Consider the following 13378-nt stretch of genomic DNA (forward strand, 5'->3'; position numbering starts at 1 on the left):
ACTAGAGCTTGATGAGGGAGCAAGAGGCAGGCAGGGCAAAATACAAGCCCTCCCCCAGGTGGGACGCGTGAGACGTGCCTCAGGCACACCTGGCTGCCTGAAGACAAAGGAAAAAAACAAAACACAACAAAACAAATGGTTAACTGATAGAGATCACAGTCCTTCGGGACAAGTGTCTCCATCAGCCTGCAAATGTCTTAGTAAATTACAGGAGAAAGGCAGCGTTATCAATAGCCTAATTTCCAGAAACCTGTAGACTCCGTTTCCTGTAACCCCAACCACACCCCCTCCACAGTGATGTGGGGAACAAAAGCAAGAAGGAAATGGCAGGTAACATTCAATTTCCTTATAACCTGCAGCCCATTGACAGATATTCGAGGCAGGCCGAGTACGACTTGACTCCAGGAACTCCCTACTGTTAATGCTTTGCTAGAGAGAAAAACAACCTCAGCTTGACTTTCGCAAGGCCTCAGGTACCTTAGGGGTCCTCTTTAGCATATCAAAGTCCCTCCGGAGGCCTCTCTTTTAACTTTTTGTCCCCAGCTCCATAGTATAAATCCAACCATTCTTCACAAACCCCAGTTCAGCTCTTTCTGCCCACTGGCTCTGTCCCCGCGCTTTAATAAAATCACCTTTTTGCACCAACATCGTCTGTGTTCAAGAATTCTTTTTGGGGGCACCTGGGTGGCTCAGTCAGCTAAGCATCTGACTTCCACTCAGGTCACCATCTCACAGTTTGTGAGTTCCAGCCCCACATTGGGCTCTCTGCTGTCAGCGTGGAGCCCGCTTCAGACCCTGTGTCCTCTCTCTGCCTCTCCCCTGACTTGTGCTTTCTCTCTGTCTCAAAAATAAGTACCAAAAAATACATTAAAAGAAAAAGAAAAAAATTCTTTCTTGGCCATCGGCTCCAGGCCCCATGAACCCCATCACCACGCCAAGACTTCACCAAGCTGGTGGGGTGATTCTTAATTGAATGGTTTAAGATTTCATTTCTGAGAGAGCCAAAACTGTAATTAAATCCTAGTTTGGTGATATAGGGCTTAGCATAAGTGACTCCATTTTTGGACTGGTTGTCTTGTTTTTAATAGCTTAATTTTTCAAAAAAAAAAAACAATCAACCAAATTCCATTTTCAGTACAAAGGCAGAGTCTGAGTCAGCCTTCATCCTGGATGCTCAGTGCAGGGAGAATCTCCCAAGTTCTGGTCTTTTCCATACAAAGATTTTGTTGTTGTTGTTGTTGTTAATTCTTTTTAATGTTCGTTTATTTTTGAGAGACAGAGACAGAGCGTGGGCGGGGGAGGGGCAGAGAGAGAGAGGGAGACACAGAATCAGAAGCGGCTCCAGGGTCTGAGCTGTCAGCGCAGAGCCCAACGTGGGGCTCAAACTCACAAGCCTTGAGATCATGACCTGCCCTGAGATCACGACCTGAGCCGAAGTCGGCTGCTCTACTGACTGAGCCACCCAGGCGCCCCTCCATACAAAGTTTTATATGTCCTCCACTTTATGGAACCTGTAATTTTATGGAGAAAAGGAAATCTAATATAGACTAAAATGTAAAAACTTGTTGAGAATATTGGGTTAAAGAACAAAAATTCAAACGAGTAACTTTAAAAGCCTAATCGGTGGGGTGCCTGGGTGGCTCAGTCGGTTGGGCGTCCGACTTTGGCTCGGGTCATGATCTCACAGTTTGTGAGTTCGAGCCCTGCATCAGGCCCTGTGTGGACAGCTCAGAGCTTGGAACCTGCTTCAGATTCTACATTTCTCTCTCACTCCAAAATAAATAAGCATTACAAAAATAAAAGTCTAATTGGTTTTATTCCATGATTCACGAAGTGGACAGCATGCCATCTAACAAAGAGAAGGAAACTGCACCACATGGAAGCCTTTTATAGGCAGAACTGAGGTACAACAAGTTGGTTATTAGCAAAAGCAAAGAAAGGATTCTTTGAGGCAAGGTCCCCTTCCCTTAGGGGAAAGATCAGGGAGGTCTCATCAGGCAGATTACCTCTCTAGTGCTGATCTGGAGAATTCCAGCCCGTGTGGTTGGTTCAAAATTCCACTCCCGGGAGAGAGGCTGAAACTGAAGTTGGGTTGAAGATGATCAGTCTTGTGGTGATGAGTCTTTCAGGGTTTCATATAAGTGACTCCATCCTGGCCTGTTGTTTGAAAAGTACAGTGTTCATCCATTCTTTATTTGTTCACTCTTGTTCACTCTTCAAAGTGCCTGTGAAGTGTCTTGTCATTCAGGGCTGTTTTAAAATATAGTGCATATATATATATATATATATATATATATATATAATATATATATATATTAATTGTTTAATGTTTATTCATTTATATTTTGAGAGACAGAGAAAGAGAGAAAGCATGAGGTGGGAGGAAGGGCAGAGAGAGAGAGAGAGAGAGAGAAATCCCAAGCAGGCTCCGGGCTGTCAGCACAGAGCCCAGCGCAGTGCTCAATCCCACCTACCATGAGACCATGACCTGAACCAAAACCAAGAGTCTGACGCTTCACTGACTAAGCCCCCGAGGCACCCCTAAAATATAGTGTATTAATAGAAAATTTCAGTTACAGTGAGGCCAACAGCTCAGGGGATGACTGCCATTGACAATAGAATTTGTTTCTTACAGAACCCAAGAGGAGGGGCCGTGCCATGAGGGGGCCACATAGAAAAGCACCAGAACAGGTCAGGAGGCAAACAGAGAGGGAGGAAGCATAGACCAGAGCCTTTACTGTGGTCTCTAAACGAAGGGTTGAAAACAAGACAACCGGTCCAAACTGGAGTCACAAAATTGTGCATAGGCCCCACGTCACCTGTAGAGAGCAAAATGGAGTTTCTCACGTCAAGCAGGGGCCTGTGTCAAGCAGTGACACGAACAGTTTAAGGTACCGCAGCTGGCAGCATCCGCTGACACCCCAGAACTGATAAGAAGCAAAACCAGAGGAGGTCTACAGGGGCCCCAAACGGGTGAAATCCCTTTAAAAAGGGGAAGATTTTCACAGCAAGCTGTCAGGCTCTTCAGACAGACCTCTCTATGTCTGACCACTTAAAACAGGCCACTGCCACCCGATTAATCTCCCTACAGAACTGAGATCCTTCACTACGTGGGCATCGTAAGTGGTGAGTGCCAAGAGATGACCCAGACCAAGGCCTTCTCTCAACTGCACCCCCACAGACGACTTTGAGACTGGTTCGTGAACTTCCTACACCCTTCCCAGGGTGTTCTGTGGCTGGTCTTACCTTCTGCTCTGTGCGCTGTGTAAGAAGCCGAGTTTAATCATACAGTGAGATGTCACTGAGTTGGCAGTCCAGTGCTGGGCATGCAGTAGAGGCTCAAAAAATAGTGCATGAACAACCCTTTCTGTGACTTGACGTGTCCTTGTTTGTGCTTTCCTTATCGGGTGAGTGTCCGTGCCCGCTGGTACATCAGGGGCTTTCACGTACATAGTTGACACAATAATACCTCGCCTAAGCCTGACACATAACCTGGCTGCATAAACTGGGAAGACTGCGGGCCCTGAGGCCTCAACCTAGCCCAATCCAAAGATGTCGCTGAAGGCTTTTGGTCTCCTCACAAAAAAGAATTCCAGGAGAGGTCCAACACGGTGGATGAGTGGTACAAATAAGAAAGTTTATGAAAGTGAAAGTATACCCTTTAGATGTGAGACTGGGTACTGAGAGAGAGAGAGGGAGAGAGAGAGAGAGAGAGAGAGCGAGCTGTGTGCCCTGGGGTTCGGGTTTCTCTGTTTTATCGACAAAGGGTAAAATATTCACTACTTGGGAACTAGACTTCTTGGAAGCAGGGTTTTGTGCCTTTTCTTCCCTATTTGGTCAAGGGTTTTCTGTCATGGCACACGCCATCTTGGGCCTGTCTGGTCTGATCCAGCCTCTTGTGGCTTTGTTTTAGAGTACTGCCAGGAATGGCTTCTGATTCTGATTTTCCTGATAGCTGGCCAGAACTTCCTCTTGTGCTGGCCTCCAGGCATCCTACAACTGCCTACTCTAACAATAGTACCGGCTCAAGAAGCACTTTTTTTTTTTAATGTTTCTTTGAAAGCATAAAGGGGGATGCGGGGACAGAGGATCTCAGGCAGGCGCTGCCCTTACAGCAGTGAGCCGAATTCGGGAGTCCAATCACTGATGGCAGGCGACACCATGGCCTGAGACGAAGTCAGACACTCAACCCACCGAGAAGCCCAGGTGCCCCTCGATAAGCGTTTCTGGTGGAATGAATATGCCACCTACTGTACTTCACTCAAGTACAAGAACCAACAATGATGGACATCGTTGAGGCCCTTAAGGGACTTATCTATTTTGAGGTCACATGTGGTTTAAAGAAATAATTATAGAATCAGTCTGATGTAAGATGGTCGTGAAACAAACACTCTCAAAACTTGGTGGTTTAAAGCAATTTATTATTATTATCTCTCATAACTCTGCGCATTCTCTGGGTTCATGTGGGTGGTAAAGACTTAGAGTTTCTACAGCTGCTGCCACCAAATGGCCATCAAATGCCATCAAATGAAACAGCTGTCCTCTTAAGGCTCAGCTGACTGGGCATCCTAGATGTCCCCCTCACATACAGGCAGCAGGGGCTGCTGCTGGCTAGCTGGGAGCCGGCTGGCCATTTGACCACAGAGCGTGAACGAGACCTCTCTGTGGGGCTCCCCGTTCTCACGAGCAGAGTCTGGATTCCCAGCGGCAGCAAAAACCGGAGCAAGACTTCTGAGAGAGAAATCAAAAACATCCAGTCCTCTTAAAAGGCAGGCCCAGAATTGCTTAAGCATCACGGCTACTGAAAAAGCAGACCTAGGCCGGCTGACTAGTGACTACGTCCCCGACATGGCCGCAGAAAGAAGTTCCTGCCCAACCCTCAGAACACGCCTCCTCCCCTTAAGTAACTTACGTTTTCTAAGAAAGCAGGCTACCGATTGAGGCATTCTTCCAAAGTCTGAGGTGGGAGGAAGGGGAGTGTGAGAGGCGTGGAAAGTGTGAGTAGAAGAGGGAGGGCTTCTCTCAGGTAGGGGCCAGAGGCAGGAGCCCTCAACCCTGTGGAGGCTTAGAATGACCTGGGAGCATTTTACCCCTCCCCAAACCAATTCATCAGAGTCTCTGGGGATGGTGTTTGATGCTAGGCATTTATATAGCACAGCAAGGCTGACAGCCAATGGTTAATAGGTGACCAGTGAGAAACGTTCTGTATACACTGAGGCCAAACATGTTACAGATCCTCAGACACAGTGCTTCTTAAACTTCAGGTGCATCAGAATCTCCTGGAAGACTTGTTCAAACACAGATTGCTGAGCCCCACCCCCAGAGTTCCTGATTCAGTGGGTCTGTGACCACCAGGCCCAACATTTGCATTTTTAACAAGTTCCAGGTGACTCTGATAATTGCTGATCTGGGACCGCACTTTGGCAGCCAATCGGCTGAGTCCACGACCCTTCCCCAGCCAATCGGCTAAGGCCATGATCCCTATAAAATCTTTGTGCTTTTGAAACTCTCTGTCTCTCTCCAGTATCTCACCACTTCCTCGATGCAGGTGGGAGATGGAGCTCGAGCTAGCTCGAATAAAGGCTCTTCGCTTTTGCATCGGACTTGGCTCCCTGATGGTCTTTGGAGATCACGAATTCCGGACATAACACTACCATTCTCTACTGGTCAGAACAATCATAAGCCAGACCAGATTTAGTAGGGTGGAAAAAGCGACAGACCCTACATCTTGAAGGAGGAGGTGATGTCATAGGCATCTAATGGGGGAAAGTACAGATGGTGTATATGTTTATAAAATACAGTAGAGCTCATAAAGCATGCTACTATTGATCTGATGATGAGTGCCATTTGTCCCTGATGAGGCCAAGACTTCACCATTCCTACACCAGCTCAGGACACCAGAATGCCCACCACTGCGGGCCCAGAGGATCCATTGGCATGCAGGTCCTGGCTCTAGTTCTGACCGCACAGCCAAGGGCGAGGCTGCGCCCAAAGACCAGAAGAGCCAGGAGAAACGGGGAAGAATCACAGAAAGAATTACAAGCAAGGGACTGCTTGGCCTCCTTGACCTCTCCTTTGGCGCCCGCCGCCCCTCCCCCCTCCCTCCCTGGGTCCCCCTCTCCCCAGGGAGCGCGGCTGCTGGGGCCAAACACAGCCCAGCCACTGATCCCTCCGCCCCTCCCGGGCCACCAAAGCGGCCTGGCCTGGCCCGGCCCCTCCCCGCCCGGCCCCGCCCCCCGAGCCCGCACACCCCACGGCACTTCACGAGGGCCACGCTCCCCGCTCGCTCCCCGCACCCGGCCAGATCCCACCGCACCGGCTGGAAGCCACGCCCCAGCCTTGCACCTTTCCTGACACACCACCCACACCGGCACCCGCACGGAGGGTGGGGGGGTGCGGGGGGTGGGGGGTGGGGGGCGTGCGGTGAGGGCGGGACCGGGGCCTGGCGCCTGGGGACTGGAGGGTGGGGGCTGGGTGGGTGGATCCCAGAACCCAGGAGCGGGCGGGCGGGTGGGGCAGCGAGACCCCACACTCCAACTCCGCCACACGCCTGGGCTCCCTGGGTCCTGGACCTCTCCCCTCCCTCGAGCCCTCATCCCCGGGCAGGGCCCAGGCAATTCGCGAGGCCCAGCTAGGGCAGCGGGCTCGGGCTGGTGATGTTCACTGGGGGCGCTGGGGCCTCCGGGGTGGGTTTGCATCAGGTGGGGCAGACGGGACGGGAAGGCCGGGGGGGTGGCTGGCTGCGCTCGCCCTGGGGCTGGGGAGGAGGCGCGGACACCCCGGCGGGGCGGGCCCCGGAAGGCACGGCCGGCCGGATGCCCCACGCTCGCTTCCACCCTCTTGCCAGTGAGTAGCCCGACCTAGTGCGGTGAGGTGCGGTGCGGTGCCGCGCCGGATGGAAGCGGAGGCGGGCGTGGGGCCAAGCCGGGCGCGGCCTGCAAGAGTCCCGGGATCGGAGAACGCCGGGGCTTGCGCCACAGCGCCTTGCCAGGGTCCTCTTGCGCGGCCTCCGCCACCCGCCCGGGGCCCGCGGCGGAGGGCGGCGGCAGGCAGGCAGGCAGGCAGGCAGGCAGGCAGACAGGCAGACAGGTGCGTGCACGGGTGAAGCGCGGCACCCGCTGGGCCTGGGACGCGTGGAGCAGGCTCTTGAGGCGCCCAGCGGCAGCCGCCGGCGTCTACGGCCATACCACCCTGAACGCGCCCGATCTCGTCTGATCTCGGAAGCTAAGCAGGGTCGGGCCTGGTTAGTACTTGGATGGGAGACCGCCTGGGAATACCGGGTGCTGTAGGCTTTTTTGCTTTTGGCCTTTGGCCTTTGGCCTCCTTGACCTCTCCTTTGGCGCCCGCCGCCCCTCCCCCCTCCCTCCCTGGGTCCCCCTCTCCCCAGGGAGCGCGGCTGCTGGGGCCAAACACAGCCCAGCCACTGATCCCTCCGCCCCTCCCGGGCCACCAAAGCGGCCTGGCCTGGCCCGGCCCCTCCCCGCCCGGCCCCGCCCCCCGAGCCCGCACACCCCACGGCACTTCACGAGGGCCACGCTCCCCGCTCGCTCCCCGCACCCGGCCAGATCCCACCGCACCGGCTGGAAGCCACGCCCCAGCCTTGCACCTTTCCTGACACACCACCCACACCGGCACCCGCACGGAGGGTGGGGGGGTGCGGGGGGTGGGGGGTGGGGGGCGTGCGGTGAGGGCGGGACCGGGGCCTGGCGCCTGGGGACTGGAGGGTGGGGGCTGGGTGGGTGGATCCCAGAACCCAGGAGCGGGCGGGCGGGTGGGGCAGCGAGACCCCACACTCCAACTCCGCCACACGCCTGGGCTCCCTGGGTCCTGGACCTCTCCCCTCCCTCGAGCCCTCATCCCCGGGCAGGGCCCAGGCAATTCGCGAGGCCCAGCTAGGGCAGCGGGCTCGGGCTGGTGATGTTCACTGGGGGCGCTGGGGCCTCCGGGGTGGGTTTGCATCAGGTGGGGCAGACGGGACGGGAAGGCCGGGGGGGTGGCTGGCTGCGCTCGCCCTGGGGCTGGGGAGGAGGCGCGGACACCCCGGCGGGGCGGGCCCCGGAAGGCACGGCCGGCCGGATGCCCCACGCTCGCTTCCACCCTCTTGCCAGTGAGTAGCCCGACCTAGTGCGGTGAGGTGCGGTGCGGTGCCGCGCCGGATGGAAGCGGAGGCGGGCGTGGGGCCAAGCCGGGCGCGGCCTGCAAGAGTCCCGGGATCGGAGAACGCCGGGGCTTGCGCCACAGCGCCTTGCCAGGGTCCTCTTGCGCGGCCTCCGCCACCCGCCCGGGGCCCGCGGCGGAGGGCGGCGGCAGGCAGGCAGGCAGGCAGGCAGGCAGGCAGGCAGACAGGCAGACAGGTGCGTGCACGGGTGAAGCGCGGCACCCGCTGGGCCTGGGACGCGTGGAGCAGGCTCTTGAGGCGCCCAGCGGCAGCCGCCGGCGTCTACGGCCATACCACCCTGAACGCGCCCGATCTCGTCTGATCTCGGAAGCTAAGCAGGGTCGGGCCTGGTTAGTACTTGGATGGGAGACCGCCTGGGAATACCGGGTGCTGTAGGCTTTTTTGCTTTTGGCCTTTGGCCTTTGGCCTCCTTGACCTCTCCTTTGGCGCCCGCCGCCCCTCCCCCCTCCCTCCCTGGGTCCCCCTCTCCCCAGGGAGCGCGGCTGCTGGGGCCAAACACAGCCCAGCCACTGATCCCTCCGCCCCTCCCGGGCCACCAAAGCGGCCTGGCCTGGCCCGGCCCCTCCCCGCCCGGCCCCGCCCCCCGAGCCCGCACACCCCACGGCACTTCACGAGGGCCACGCTCCCCGCTCGCTCCCCGCACCCGGCCAGATCCCACCGCACCGGCTGGAAGCCACGCCCCAGCCTTGCACCTTTCCTGACACACCACCCACACCGGCACCCGCACGGAGGGTGGGGGGGTGCGGGGGGTGGGGGGTGGGGGGCGTGCGGTGAGGGCGGGACCGGGGCCTGGCGCCTGGGGACTGGAGGGTGGGGGCTGGGTGGGTGGATCCCAGAACCCAGGAGCGGGCGGGCGGGTGGGGCAGCGAGACCCCACACTCCAACTCCGCCACACGCCTGGGCTCCCTGGGTCCTGGACCTCTCCCCTCCCTCGAGCCCTCATCCCCGGGCAGGGCCCAGGCAATTCGCGAGGCCCAGCTAGGGCAGCGGGCTCGGGCTGGTGATGTTCACTGGGGGCGCTGGGGCCTCCGGGGTGGGTTTGCATCAGGTGGGGCAGACGGGACGGGAAGGCCGGGGGGGTGGCTGGCTGCGCTCGCCCTGGGGCTGGGGAGGAGGCGCGGACACCCCGGCGGGGCGGGCCCCGGAAGGCACGGCCGGCCGGATGCCCCACGCTCGCTTCCACCCTCTTGCCAGTGAGTAGCCCGACCTAGTGCGGTGAGGTGCGGTGCGGTGCCGCGCCGGATGGAAGCGGAGGCGGGCGTGGGGCCAAGCCGGGCGCGGCCTGCAAGAGTCCCGGGATCGGAGAACGCCGGGGCTTGCGCCACAGCGCCTTGCCAGGGTCCTCTTGCGCGGCCTCCGCCACCCGCCCGGGGCCCGCGGCGGAGGGCGGCGGCAGGCAGGCAGGCAGGCAGGCAGGCAGGCAGGCAGACAGGCAGACAGGTGCGTGCACGGGTGAAGCGCGGCACCCGCTGGGCCTGGGACGCGTGGAGCAGGCTCTTGAGGCGCCCAGCGGCAGCCGCCGGCGTCTACGGCCATACCACCCTGAACGCGCCCGATCTCGTCTGATCTCGGAAGCTAAGCAGGGTCGGGCCTGGTTAGTACTTGGATGGGAGACCGCCTGGGAATACCGGGTGCTGTAGGCTTTTTTGCTTTTGGCCTTTGGCCTTTGGCCTCCTTGACCTCTCCTTTGGCGCCCGCCGCCCCTCCCCCCTCCCTCCCTGGGTCCCCCTCTCCCCAGGGAGCGCGGCTGCTGGGGCCAAACACAGCCCAGCCACTGATCCCTCCGCCCCTCCCGGGCCACCAAAGCGGCCTGGCCTGGCCCGGCCCCTCCCCGCCCGGCCCCGCCCCCCGAGCCCGCACACCCCACGGCACTTCACGAGGGCCACGCTCCCCGCTCGCTCCCCGCACCCGGCCAGATCCCACCGCACCGGCTGGAAGCCACGCCCCAGCCTTGCACCTTTCCTGACACACCACCCACACCGGCACCCGCACGGAGGGTGGGGGGGTGCGGGGGGTGGGGGGTGGGGGGCGTGCGGTGAGGGCGGGACCGGGGCCTGGCGCCTGGGGACTGGAGGGTGGGGGCTGGGTGGGTGGATCCCAGAACCCAGGAGCGGGCGGGCGGGTGGGGCAGCGAGACCCCACACTCCAACTCCGCCACACGCCTGGGCTCCCTGGGTCCTGGACCTCTCCCCTCCCTCGAGCCCTCATCCCCGGGCAGGGCCCAGGCAATTCGCGAGGCCCAGCTAGGGCAGCGGGCTCGGGCTGGTGATGTTCACTGGGGGCGCTGGGGCCTCCGGGGTGGGTTTGCATCAGGTGGGGCAGACGGGACGGGAAGGCCGGGGGGGTGGCTGGCTGCGCTCGCCCTGGGGCTGGGGAGGAGGCGCGGACACCCCGGCGGGGCGGGCCCCGGAAGGCACGGCCGGCCGGATGCCCCACGCTCGCTTCCACCCTCTTGCCAGTGAGTAGCCCGACCTAGTGCGGTGAGGTGCGGTGCGGTGCCGCGCCGGATGGAAGCGGAGGCGGGCGTGGGGCCAAGCCGGGCGCGGCCTGCAAGAGTCCCGGGATCGGAGAACGCCGGGGCTTGCGCCACAGCGCCTTGCCAGGGTCCTCTTGCGCGGCCTCCGCCACCCGCCCGGGGCCCGCGGCGGAGGGCGGCGGCAGGCAGGCAGGCAGGCAGGCAGGCAGGCAGACAGGCAGACAGGTGCGTGCACGGGTGAAGCGCGGCACCCGCTGGGCCTGGGACGCGTGGAGCAGGCTCTTGAGGCGCCCAGCGGCAGCCGCCGGCGTCTACGGCCATACCACCCTGAACGCGCCCGATCTCGTCTGATCTCGGAAGCTAAGCAGGGTCGGGCCTGGTTAGTACTTGGATGGGAGACCGCCTGGGAATACCGGGTGCTGTAGGCTTTTTTGCTTTTGGCCTTTGGCCTTTGGCCTCCTTGACCTCTCCTTTGGCGCCCGCCGCCCCTCCCCCCTCCCTCCCTGGGTCCCCCTCTCCCCAGGGAGCGCGGCTGCTGGGGCCAAACACAGCCCAGCCACTGATCCCTCCGCCCCTCCCGGGCCACCAAAGCGGCCTGGCCTGGCCCGGCCCCTCCCCGCCCGGCCCCGCCCCCCGAGCCCGCACACCCCACGGCACTTCACGAGGGCCACGCTCCCCGCTCGCTCCCCGCACCCGGCCAGATCCCACCGCACCGGCTGGAAGCCACGCCCCAGCCTTGCACCTTTCCTGACACACCACCCACACCGGCACCCGCACGGAGGGTGGGGGGGTGCGGGGGGTGGGGGGTGGGGGGCGTGCGGTGAGGGCGGGACCGGGGCCTGGCGCCTGGGGACTGGAGGGTGGGGGCTGGGTGGGTGGATCCCAGAACCCAGGAGCGGGCGGGCGGGTGGGGCAGCGAGACCCCACACTCCAACTCCGCCACACGCCTGGGCTCCCTGGGTCCTGGACCTCTCCCCTCCCTCGAGCCCTCATCCCCGGGCAGGGCCCAGGCAATTCGCGAGGCCCAGCTAGGGCAGCGGGCTCGGGCTGGTGATGTTCACTGGGGGCGCTGGGGCCTCCGGGGTGGGTTTGCATCAGGTGGGGCAGACGGGACGGGAAGGCCGGGGGGGTGGCTGGCTGCGCTCGCCCTGGGGCTGGGGAGGAGGCGCGGACACCCCGGCGGGGCGGGCCCCGGAAGGCACGGCCGGCCGGATGCCCCACGCTCGCTTCCACCCTCTTGCCAGTGAGTAGCCCGACCTAGTGCGGTGAGGTGCGGTGCGGTGCCGCGCCGGATGGAAGCGGAGGCGGGCGTGGGGCCAAGCCGGGCGCGGCCTGCAAGAGTCCCGGGATCGGAGAACGCCGGGGCTTGCGCCACAGCGCCTTGCCAGGGTCCTCTTGCGCGGCCTCCGCCACCCGCCCGGGGCCCGCGGCGGAGGGCGGCGGCAGGCAGGCAGGCAGGCAGGCAGGCAGGCAGACAGGCAGACAGGTGCGTGCACGGGTGAAGCGCGGCACCCGCTGGGCCTGGGACGCGTGGAGCAGGCTCTTGAGGCGCCCAGCGGCAGCCGCCGGCGTCTACGGCCATACCACCCTGAACGCGCCCGATCTCGTCTGATCTCGGAAGCTAAGCAGGGTCGGGCCTGGTTAGTACTTGGATGGGAGACCGCCTGGGAATACCGGGTGCTGTAGGCTTTTTTGCTTTTGGCCTTTGGCCTTTGGCCTCCTTGACCTCTCCTTTGGCGCCCGCCGCCCCTCCCCCCTCCCTCCCTGGGTCCCCCTCTCCCCAGGGAGCGCGGCTGCTGGGGCCAAACACAGCCCAGCCACTGATCCCTCCGCCCCTCCCGGGCCACCAAAGCGGCCTGGCCTGGCCCGGCCCCTCCCCGCCCGGCCCCGCCCCCCGAGCCCGCACACCCCACGGCACTTCACGAGGGCCACGCTCCCCGCTCGCTCCCCGCACCCGGCCAGATCCCACCGCACCGGCTGGAAGCCACGCCCCAGCCTTGCACCTTTCCTGACACACCACCCACACCGGCACCCGCACGGAGGGTGGGGGGGTGCGGGGGGTGGGGGGTGGGGGGCGTGCGGTGAGGGCGGGACCGGGGCCTGGCGCCTGGGGACTGGAGGGTGGGGGCTGGGTGGGTGGATCCCAGAACCCAGGAGCGGGCGGGCGGGTGGGGCAGCGAGACCCCACACTCCAACTCCGCCACACGCCTGGGCTCCCTGGGTCCTGGACCTCTCCCCTCCCTCGAGCCCTCATCCCCGGGCAGGGCCCAGGCAATTCGCGAGGCCCAGCTAGGGCAGCGGGCTCGGGCTGGTGATGTTCACTGGGGGCGCTGGGGCCTCCGGGGTGGGTTTGCATCAGGTGGGGCAGACGGGACGGGAAGGCCGGGGGGGTGGCTGGCTGCGCTCGCCCTGGGGCTGGGGAGGAGGCGCGGACACCCCGGCGGGGCGGGCCCCGGAAGGCACGGCCGGCCGGATGCCCCACGCTCGCTTCCACCCTCTTGCCAGTGAGTAGCCCGACCTAGTGCGGTGAGGTGCGGTGCGGTGCCGCGCCGGATGGAAGCGGAGGCGGGCGTGGGGCCAAGCCGGGCGCGGCCTGCAAGAGTCCCGGGATCGGAGAACGCCGGGGCTTGCGCCACAGCGCCTTGCCAGGGTCCTCTTGCGCGGCCTCCGCCACCCGCCCGGGGCCCGCGGCGGAGGGCGGCGGCAGGCAGGCAGGCAGGCAG

The 13378-nt window shown here is 62.2% G+C and overlaps 5 non-coding genes across 5 annotated transcripts; all 5 read left to right on the forward strand.

The window, feature by feature from the left end:
• The first annotated feature begins 7173 nt into the window (after positions 1 to 7173).
• Positions 7174 to 7292, forward strand: LOC122232138. Its single transcript, XR_006209499.1, has one exon. It is a non-coding gene; the product is annotated as a 5S ribosomal RNA (ribosomal RNA).
• Positions 7293 to 8438: 1146 nt separating this feature from the next.
• Positions 8439 to 8557, forward strand: LOC122232243. Its single transcript, XR_006209582.1, has one exon. It is a non-coding gene; the product is annotated as a 5S ribosomal RNA (ribosomal RNA).
• Positions 8558 to 9703: 1146 nt separating this feature from the next.
• LOC122232265 lies at positions 9704 to 9822 on the forward strand. The gene has a single exon (XR_006209602.1). It is a non-coding gene; the product is annotated as a 5S ribosomal RNA (ribosomal RNA).
• Positions 9823 to 10964: 1142 nt separating this feature from the next.
• On the forward strand, positions 10965 to 11083 carry LOC122232277. The gene has a single exon (XR_006209615.1). It is a non-coding gene; the product is annotated as a 5S ribosomal RNA (ribosomal RNA).
• Positions 11084 to 12225: 1142 nt separating this feature from the next.
• Positions 12226 to 12344, forward strand: LOC122232289. Its single transcript, XR_006209627.1, has one exon. It is a non-coding gene; the product is annotated as a 5S ribosomal RNA (ribosomal RNA).
• The last annotated feature ends 1034 nt before the right edge of the window (positions 12345 to 13378 follow it).

Source organism: Panthera tigris, chromosome D2 (assembly GCF_018350195.1).
Source record: "Panthera tigris isolate Pti1 chromosome D2, P.tigris_Pti1_mat1.1, whole genome shotgun sequence".
Taxonomy (NCBI): domain Eukaryota; kingdom Metazoa; phylum Chordata; class Mammalia; order Carnivora; family Felidae; genus Panthera; species Panthera tigris.